Here is an 11205-nt window from a genome sequence, read left to right as displayed (position 1 = left end):
GCGGTTCGCCAGCCGGGGCTGGCCCCCACCTTCCCTCAGTCTGCTGGCTCCCAGCGGCGGCTGCACCCGCGGCCAAAGCTAATACTGCAGCCGCTCGGGCAGCCGCTACCACTACGGCCCGGCCGACAGGCGTCGCAGCCTAATGCTGTCATCCGCCGCGTCGCCGCCTCTCTGGGCACTCAGAGCCGCCAAGATCCTTCACATTCGAGCGCCCCCCCCGGCCCCGCCTCCCTGCTTGCGGGCTCCGGTCACACCCCCTTCCCGTCACGTGACCTCGAGCGGAGGCGGCGGCCGGGGCACCTCCCCTGCCGAGCTGGCGGGAGCTCACGCGGGATCAACTGTCAACGCCTCGCCCTGCTGGAGCGTTATCTCCACCAAATGGGTCCCGCTCTCCTGGACGGCGGCCTGGGGCTGAGATCCCACCGCCTGCCGCCGGGCGCTGTGACCTGCGGAGGCCCGGCCCTCGGGACCGGTCGTACCGGGCCCTGACTAATCTGAGGCGACTGCACAATAGAACTCCCTGTTCATGGCTCTGGAGGACCCCACGCCCACTCAGAGGCCAGCCCGTGAGACCTGCCTCCCCCAGCCTTGAACTTGGCTAAAGTTTTAGCCAAGCAAGAGAACAATAAGGCATCGATCGTCGTGTCTGGCCTGAAAGACAGTAACTTGTTCCTATTTCTGGTAGCACGCTAATTATGGCATTTAATTTACTGTTTTCTTCATTAGAGGTTTTTCTTCTTCATGAAAGGATGGTGCATTTCAATCACCGTGGGGCGAAAATAGCCTGGCAAACTTATTTTTATTCCTAGTCATGTTCAAGATCCTTCATGCCCAGTTTTACAGTCTTTAAGTTTTACTATGTGTTAGGTTGGTGGCAGTTTAAACATGCACAGGAATTGGCAGCTTTTCCATATTTAAAATAAAGCTCGATTCGTTTATTTTTTCAAAGACCTTAACTTTGGACATAACCTTGGCCTTCCTTTTTTAACCAAGAAGGACTCCTCCCCTCATCCTCACTCTCCACCCTGTTGATGAGGGGAAAAGATGATAAAATACTAGTGTCCAAAAGAAAGTGACAATACAGAAATAAGGGAGGTGGAAAGCAGAAAGATCTTAATCAAGCCTTGCAAGTTTTTTTCTTAAGCAATTTTCATCTCATTTTCTTAAGACTTGAAAAGCATTTTAATTAGGTAGATACTTTGAAATGGATAAGTAAAAGGAGTAAACCTGTATCAGCCTTACTAATACTTGACAGAAACATTAAGAAATCATGGGTTTTGAGACTCACCATTATTTTGTGTTACCCAAGAAAGACACTGCCAATTGAATATGCTATGCCCCTGGTGAATTCAAAGATAGTAAAATTGGAAAAAAAAATTAATCTTAGCATCTGTGAGATAAGATAATGAACTGGTGTCACAGTGATGATAAGATTCTACAGGTTCTGTTCTCTGAAGCCAGATTATACTTGTAGTTCAGATAAACAGAAGTTTGTTATTCTCTGGATGACAGTTTCAGCAAAGCTACTAACTTTGGAGTTTGTCAACAACTTGAAGGCTGTCTCCTATTTGCTGGAGTAGTATTTTTCAAACTGACTTCAAAAATCTATTTTATTTTTTAATGAGATTGGCTAAGATATAATGGCACATAAATTAGTAGAGTGCTTTGCGAATCTTTTGTTATGAGAGAAGGTGAGATTGTGTCCTAAATTGTGATTTAAACTATATTTCTTATTGTAAGTTGCAGTCAAATAGATTTGAATGAGAATATCCCTGGAGTGTAGATAACATGCAAAAATATCCAAGCTCAGTTTCTCTTTACTTTAGGATGTGAGACTAAAGATTAGGGGAAAAAAGGGGACAAATTGCCCTGCCTGACACTCTCCTGCCTTAGTTCCATTTTCTTATATTGGCTGTTGAAAACACATGGTCATTTACTGAAATGTAAGGCACTGTACTGAAAGCAAGAAGGCCTACATTGTAGACTTAACTAATTAGATTAGATGTGTGTGACTAGATAAATTACTCTCTGCATTTCAAGTTCTGATAAAAGTAGGGAGTTGGCCCACACTTGCTCTTTAAGGAATGATAATCAACCTTTTAAAAAAGCAAATGATACTCACATTTGAAAAAATAACCATGGATTATGCAATAAACGCAGGGTTATACAAACTTGTCAAACTAGCTATAACTCTTTCAGCCCCACTCAGAAAAAAAAAAAAATCAACATACAAGTGAAAGCAAAGTTATTGTAGGAAAACAAATGCTTGTATATCTTATAAATTAAAATTAACTTGCTAGAAGTTTCTGTTGAATGATTTCACATACTTCCCATTGATTGCAACACACTGATATGTCAGTATCTACAGTTGAAAAATATGTACTTTCAGAACCTTTCAAATGTAATAGTCTTTGATTCTAGGACATGATCATTCAAGCTTGCATAATCAACATAGTCACAACATAAACAGAAACTGATAAATGAAAATATTTGGATAATTCCCATTTGCTATGTTAAGGAATATATCCAGCATATTTGCTAGTCTTAAAATGATTTTAAGAACAACACTATAAACTAAATTTTTTTTATTATAACCAATTTTAACTCCACTGAGACGTTTGATCTCTTTTGCCTACTGTTTAATTACATGTTTCTGAGAATAAGACATTGTTTTCTAACCCAGTTTAGCATGGACAGACATCATAATCTTCCCCAAGAATATATTTCAAACTTGACCTACAAAAAGATTTGGTTTGAGTGTTTTTTGTTTGTTTAGTCTACCTAATTCGGTACATAAGTTATCAAAGATCTTCATGAAGATTTTAGGTTAAAATTCTTATTTTTCAGAAGAAGAGAGAAAGTGAGCAACCGCAAACAAAATTAAGGTATTCAACATAATTTTGAATACACTAGATTGTAGTGTATTCTTGGTGATGTGACCTACTCTAGCAAAAGAGCTTATAAGCAAATGTGCACATACTAACTGCTTTCAAGCTGAATGCAATGTTCAGGCTAATCTCTTAGTCTTGAGCAGCTTGCCATGAGAAAAGTATGTTCCAAATAAAGAACCATAATTTAAAAATACAAGGAACGGATCTAAAACTGAACTTTGCCCTAGACCAGCACTACAGCAGCTAAGCTGCAGCTACTATTATAACATGAAACAAGGGTAAAATCTAAGTATTTGTTGTTCTACAACACAGAGGTATTTGAAATTGTTATATAGCATAATCTTAAAAATTAGCTAAAGTGAATTGCAGTCAACAGGTCAGTGTTTCAACGGTTAAATGCACTGGAGAGCAAGATTTAAACTTCTATTTAATAAAATAATAGACATCTGAAAAATTCAACCAGATATTTGGTTAAAAAGTAAATGTAGGGCCCTCCGTGGTGGCGCAGCGGTTAAAACGCAGCACTGCTAAAGCCACTTCCGCATGAGTTGGATTCCTGCCTGCCCCGGAGGTGACCACATGGCGTGGCAGACCTCTCCTGACCCGCCCGCTGCTCCCCTCAGCAGTGTATTTTGTAGATCTGCCTGTTCTGCTCCCCACTCTGTCTCTGGTGAAGCCTCTCTCTGCCCCTGAGCCTCTGGCCTGTACCCCAGTTCTGTATGAACAAGTAAATAAATCTTATAAAAAAAAGTAAATCTATATTAAAATGTAATCTTTATAGTCTATACATTTGCTTGCAGAATGTCTGTATATTGATTTTCAGTATGTCTATTTAGTATTATTTATCTTTAAAAAATATCCCTCGAGCCCAGCCTAGTGGCACAGCCAGTTAAAGCACAGCACTAAGAAACTAAAGCCACTTAGGCATGAGTTTGAGACCCCCCACCACCAACCCAGGTGATCCACATGGTGTGGCAGACCTCTCCTGACCCACCAGCTGCTTTCCTCAGCAGTATACTTTCTAGATCTGCCTGTTTTGTTCCCCACTCTGTCTTTGGTGAATCCTCTCGCCACTCCTGTGCCTCTGGCCTGTATCCCAGTTCTATATGCACAAATAAATAAATCTTAAATATATATACATATAAATATATATATATATCCCTCAAGGAAAATTTAGATAAAGAAAAAACAAGAAGACAGGTTTCTGTTACTGGCAATGTTGTAGACTAGCTATCTCAACTAAAGAAAAGTCATGGGAAAATGTTTTTAAACTTTTAAATATAATGATGAGCTAGCAATAAAGTTAGAAATTATTAGGCAAAATAAAATAAAGTTAAGGCAGAGACTTAAGAGTGGAGAACCTAAGGTCAGCATTTACCCCAAGGACATTTGCCAAAGCCAGTTAATAGAAGCTTTGTTCTTCATGACCTTATATAAAACTCCTGACCTAATACACAGGGAGAGAGAGACAAAGCTACAGTTCCAATGAGTGATTATTCCATGTAAAGATGTAGTAGAAATAAACTTGTCCCTTACTTGCTTATTCATACCCCCTCCAGAGTTTACAAAGAAAATTAACTGTCTTAAAAACTGGTATCTAGTGGACAAAGAAGAATATCATATCTGAGAGTTGGGTGTCAAACCCAATTTTAAGACATACAGGTAACATACAGGTAACTGAGTGATTCCAAAACACCATTAATTGGTAAATTAAGTATTATTTTCCACCTGATAATAAACTCAGACATCTGGCAGAAGCAAATGTCAATCCACACTCTAGTAGAACCCATATTCAGGAAAAGCTTAAAGAATGACTATAAATAAAATTCTGAGGAAAATGTGCAGCTCACATTTAAAAAATTAATAAGCACAGAAGGAAATAAGATACCATTAGCATGAGAAATGGTACAAACATAAGACAGTAGGAACAAATTCAAAAGAATCCCAGATACTGAAATTATCAACCATAGGTTATAAAATAACTATATATAAAATATGAATGAAGAAATAAAAGGTAAGTGTGACAGTATGTACAAAGAACAAGAAACTATAGTGTCCAAAAATGTTTGAGAACAAAAGAATTGAAAGAATAGAAAATCATAAATTATTAAATGTGAAACTTAGTGGGTAAGTTTAATGGCCTATTAACAGGACACAACAAGAGTACTATCTAATATGCTGAGTGACAGAGATGAAGAAATTATCCCAAACACAATAGAAAATGGAAAATATAAGCAACTTTTAATCGACATAGAAGACTTTGTGAGAAGAGCTAAAATATATCCATAGCTTCAGAAAAACTAGAAAAGAGTAAATGGAGCAGAGGCAATATTTGACAAGATAAAGATACAAAGACGTAAGCCTACAATTAAGGAAGTCTAAACCCCAAGTAAATTGAAGAATAACCAATGCACAGTTAGCTACATCATAGTGAAACTATAGAACACCAAAAACAAAGTAGCTGGGGAAAAAAAAAAAAGATTATCCTCAAAATGTCTGGTTACTGACTTTTCATCAGTAACATAGAAACTAGAAAATAGAGATATCTTCAATAATATATTTAATGGGCTAAAAGAAAAAATGACGGTCATCCTAGAATTAATACCCAGTGAGAACTTTGAAGATAAGACCAAAACAAAGGCAATCAAAAGCAACATTGACTATTAATAGATTCTCACTTATAGAAAGTTCAGAGAAATGTCTTTCAGGGGGGCCTCCCTGCTGGCCTAAGGGTTAAGTCTCAGGTCTGAGTTAGATCTCTAGCCAGGAAATTCACCCACATGGCATAGCAGACTTTCCTGTCTCAACTCCCCTGTTCTCTTCAGCAGTGTATTTCAGTAAAATCTGCCTGTTCTGTTCCCCACTCTACCTCTGCTGTATCCTCTCACCTTTCCTCACCTATGGCCTACACACCAGTTCTATGCAAAAACAATGTTTTAAAGGAAACATATATAAATTTATTAAAAAATAAAGAAAGAAATATCTTTGTATAGAGAAAATGATCCCAGAAGGGAAAGGGGTGGAGGTTAGTGAATGGGTAGAAGGGATGATTGGTGGTGGTTGTGAATAATGGTGACTAATTATTTGTCAATAGGCATGTTAAGAAAATATAATTTTAGAAACTATACAGTGTGTAAACTAGTGTTACTTTAATTTAGAAACAAAATTTATCTGATATATGCCTCTCAAAGTAAAAACACTAAACATTTCTTTTTCCTCTCTTCTCATCTATATAAGCAAAACTACATTAGTATTCTCTTTTTAAATGATTGTACTAAAGCAGCATTTTATCTACTTGCCTTCATAACAGTATCTTTAACTTTGCATAATGTACCAAGATGATTTAATAATAACCAGACTAAGAAATTAGCATATATTTAGATAATGATTTCAAATGATAAAAAGCAAATAATATATTTTTTCACATAGCTATGAAGCATTAATGATTCCCAACATAAAATTCTAAAAATGAAAACTCATCTTAAGGAATTATGTAATTATGTATTCACAGGTTAAGGACAATTAAATATTATTCAAAAGACCTGCCTACTCTTTCCACCCACATTGCCTATTCAAAATTAGGTGTGTGCTATGACTTTTAACACCATCTCTGGAATAGTTAGAAATTTATGCTCAGGAAATAAAGATTGACTCGTTTGAGTTTTAATTCAGCTCAGATGTAATCTTAAACTTCAAATAAAATTTAGAAAACACAAAACCCATTTCCGATAGCTATCAGGACTACAGTTGAAAATGAATTTTCATTTCAATTTCAGGGAAGATTATAAAAAGTTGTTTATCACAATTATGTAAACAAGAAAAACAAGGACATCACAATTATGTAAATAAGGACACATAATCCCTTAAATTTCTAAAGTTTAAACTATAATGCAAAGAAATTATTTTCTTGCCTAAGCTTTACTCTTTCCCTCAACCACATAAGATTATGCAAAACACATTTTTATTTTTATATTACTTCTTGATAAAACCAAATCTATACTTTCATTGTAGTATACCCAAAAGACTTATTTCTTTGTATTTTTAAACATATAAGAGATTATATACTACTGGTATAGATTATTTCAGTTAACTGTCCAACTTGTATTTACACATTTATAAACTTTCAGAGAAGTCACAATTCAATTGTTATAAACCAAGCTGTACATTAATTCTTTCAACTTAATGTTATTAGTTTTTACTAGGCCGAAGGACCTTCTTGTTTATGTAAAAAATGTTATCAAATATTTGTAGCTGTTCCACCTCTTTCCTGAAATGAATGCAAGAGGCCTCGCCCTATTAAGTTAACAATATTTCAAAACTCATTTTTGCAGTTCTCAGCTGGGAGTGAAAGTGCAATACACAAAGCATTAGAAAGTGGCAGTCGTCAGTCCACCTCTGTCAACAAGGACAGATCCTATCTCCTAAGTATTTAGTGTCTCTCTTACCCCTCCAGAACACAGGCACACAGGTGACAAGGTAGAGGAAGGCATCTACCTTGCATTCTATAACTAACTGTCCAGAGCATTCTTATCAGGTTCATACTTCTGTTGTGTATTCCATTGATTTTCTCCCCTCATTGTTTTAAGTCAACAATTATGGGTGCCTTTTGTCTGGTGCTTTTAGATGCATAACTGAGACAGACCCACAATTCTATTCCCCCAGTTTTTTCTTTAACCCTGGATCCGCGTTAACACCTTCCTGGAAATGACCTGAAGTTAGCACACCTTTCCTTAAGATTTATTAGCTCCTTACCAGGGATGGCCAAAGACTTCACCCCTGGTAAAGTGGCCCAGGGTGATTATTTCCCACTAACTTCCAATTGTAGTCAGACATCAGTAGCCCTTAAAGTCTTACAAAATTGATACACTATGTGAATACATTGATCTCAATGAAGAACAAGGAAAATAAGAAAGAAAATAAGCTGTAGTAAACAAATAAAAGCAAGGGGGAGAGAAATATTAGAGATTAACATATACTCATCTGACATATCAGCCAAATGCAAAGTATGGACCTTTTTAAAAAAAATTTTTTTTATATTTATGCATACAGATCTGGAGTACAAGCCAGAGGTGCAGGGGTGGTGAGAGGCTTCACCAGAGACAAAGTGGGGAGCAAAACAGGAAGATCCATGAAATACACTCCTGAGGGGAGCAGCGGGCAGGTCAGGAGAGGTTTGCTGGGCCAGGTGGATCACCTCTGGGGCCAGGGATCGAACTCTCACTAAAGCAGCTGTGACCAGCTTGCAGTGCTTCATCCTAACCCGTTGCACCACCAGGGAGGGCCTTAAAATTCTTTTTTAGGAAGACTTTAGTGAGATAATCAAAGAAGGTTTAATATTGACTGGGCAGTACATGGTATTAAGGAACTGCTATTATCTTCAATATGATGTGATGGTTTTTCAAATTCATTTCTAACTCCTTGCTTAGAGACACATACTATAGCTTAACTGCTTTAGACAAAAAATAATAATCTTCAAACTTTGTAATAAATAAAATAAAAATAATAATCTTCAAAATATGATGCTTTCTTTTCTAAATCTATAGATTAGGTCTGTGGAAATGTTCTCTACACCTAGTTTTTTTTATTATCGGCCCTTAACCAGATGTAGTAATCATTTTCTCCTTAACATGTCTGTGATATTTTTTGGTAAATTATGCAAATATAAAGCAACTAATTCTCTGTGTTATTTGCTCTAAATCTCTATTAAACCTCTGTGAAAGGCCTAATGTCATATGACCCATGGTAAGCAAATATGATTGAGCACATTACCATGTTCAAATTTATTCAAAGCATTCCGCAAATACAGATTACTGTAGAGATGCTAAGAAGCAGATGTACTGATCTCCTTGGCATTCACATGATTCAGCTGCAAATAGAATTTGAACAGATTCTAAATGCACAACTGTCAAATTCATAAAAAATCACGCAAAAAATGTCACGTAAAAGTTCTAACTTTGCCTTGAATGGCATTGTGATCTTAAAAACAAGACAACTAGAGTCCTGTTAATAGTTGATTTCTTCAGAGCTAATATTTGACAAGAACTCAGTACTTTCATTTCGTACATATGTTTTCCCATCTGGTTAACAGTAACAATCTAGGAATTATTATGCACTAATATTACCATTTTGCCCAATGAAAATCTCAAAATTACTTCAGTCAATAATTATGAAGTTCAGGGCCCTCCCTGGTGGCACAGCGGGTTGGAACAAAGCACTGCCAAGCTGGCCGCAGCCACCTCAATGCTAGTTTGATCCCTGACCCCGAGGTAATACAGGCCAGAGGTTCAGGGCAGTGATGGTCGACAAAGTACACTGCTGAGGGGAGCAGCAGGCAGGTCAGTAGAGGTCTGCCGCGCCTGTGGGTCAGCTTCAGCCAGGGATAGATCTGCACTTAGGGGCTGTGGCTCACTTACTGTGCTGCGCTTTAATGGGTTGTGGCACCAGGCAGGCCCTACCGGTGGTCTATTTTTATACATCATCTTCCATAATATTTATTAATGTATAATTATTGATACTTACACTAATAACTGAAATAATGATATGGCAGTCTCATCACCTGCTTTTAAATTGGTGACTAGAAGGTAATTTGTAATTTGTATGACATTACTTTTGTACTATATAAATCTTTAGTTTTCTTCTACTTCATGCTTTAATACTTGTTGAAAACCCTCATATATGTCAATAATTTCAATAAAATTTGCAAAATAATTCTAATTCCATCACTTTCTAAATCCTGACTTGCTCTAGTAAGCTAGAGCTTGCCTTCATTACCTGGACCTATTTGGTTATCATAGAATATGGTTCCTACAGGGAAGGAAAAATAAAACATAATTCCTTTTTTTAGTTACTAATTAAAAAAAAAAGATACTGTAGGAAGTAATTCAAAACTCTGAATTTGAGTTTTAGGTAAAATGAAAATTTTTTGATTGGGCAAGTAGAGATTCTTAATCTTTTTTTAAAGTTACAAAGTTGTACATTGGGTAAGAAGGGAGAGAAGGGAGGAAGGAAAAGAAGAAATGGAGGAAGGGAAGGAGGGAGAAAGGTTGAGATGCTTGAGACCTGCAAGTAGAAAATTACATAGATTGGTGGATACTCAGATCTGAAGTAAATAGGATCTGATTAAATATTTATATGCATATACAAGGATCAATAAAGATTTAGAAAGATATGTAACAACTATAATATATGGGTAGGGAATGCAGTTGCTTTACTTTTCTGTTTTGTTTACATAGTTTCTAACTTTTTACTATGTGTTTGCTATTTTATACTAACTAAAGGTTCTTTTTTAAAAATGCATATTTTCCAGTGAGCCACACAAAGTTTCTGAATCATCATCATGAAGTTGATATTCCAAAATGAGAGACTACCAGGATCCCACCCTAGTTGGATTGTTTCTTCAAAGCCTCTCTTTGCTTGCTAATTTCTTTTGCTTATAAAACTAACACATTGTTCAAAAGGTCTGCCTTAGCATTAGATTCCCAGTCTTTTCATTTTAGCAGCTATCATCAATTAGCAATGTCTTTACTACTCTTTCTTGAATTGCTACCAAATCCTGTACACTGCCATCTTCCTTTGATCCACACCTTCTTCTAGAAAAGAGAAAAGAAAGTGCATCTTTGTTCATTCTTTTTTAAAAACAAAACAAAACATTTATTTATGCATACAGAACTGGGGTACAGGCCAGAGGTGCAGGGTCGGTGAGAGGATTCACCAGAGACAGTGGTGAGCAGAACAGGCAGATCAATGAAGTACACTGCTGAGGGGAGCAGCGGGCAGGTCAGGAGAGACCTGCCACACCATGTGGGTCACCTCCGGAGTGGGGATCAAACTCATGCTGGAGTGGCTTTAGCTACTTAGTGCTGTGCTTTAACCCACTGCACCACCGGGGAGGGTCTGTTCATTCTTTTTAATCTATCAAATATATGTCTCCAGTTGATTCTGACTTGAGCAATACAATCACATATAGATAGATAGATAGATAGATAGATAGATAGATAGATAGATAGATAGATAGATAGATATAGATATACACATAACCACTAATTACTATAGTCTTTAAATAGACATTTTATCATAAGCATGTCTAAATCTTAAGCTATCATCTCTCTTTATTTTCACATTAATTTTTCAATCATGGGAGGAGGAACTGAATATATACTGTGGTGAATAAGACAGACATTGCTGGAAATTAAACTGAAGAAGTAAATGAAGACCAGATCTTGTAGAAGTTTACACAGCTTGGTTAGTTTCAGACTTTTGCACAGTGCAATGAGAAATCTTTGAATTGTTTTTAGTATATATGACCTGACCAAAT

The sequence above is a fragment of the Condylura cristata genome, unplaced genomic scaffold (assembly GCF_000260355.1).
Source record: "Condylura cristata isolate star-nosed mole 26May11 unplaced genomic scaffold, ConCri1.0 scaffold00004, whole genome shotgun sequence".
NCBI lineage: Eukaryota > Metazoa > Chordata > Mammalia > Eulipotyphla > Talpidae > Condylura > Condylura cristata.
Note: the sequence above shows the minus strand (reverse complement) of the source record.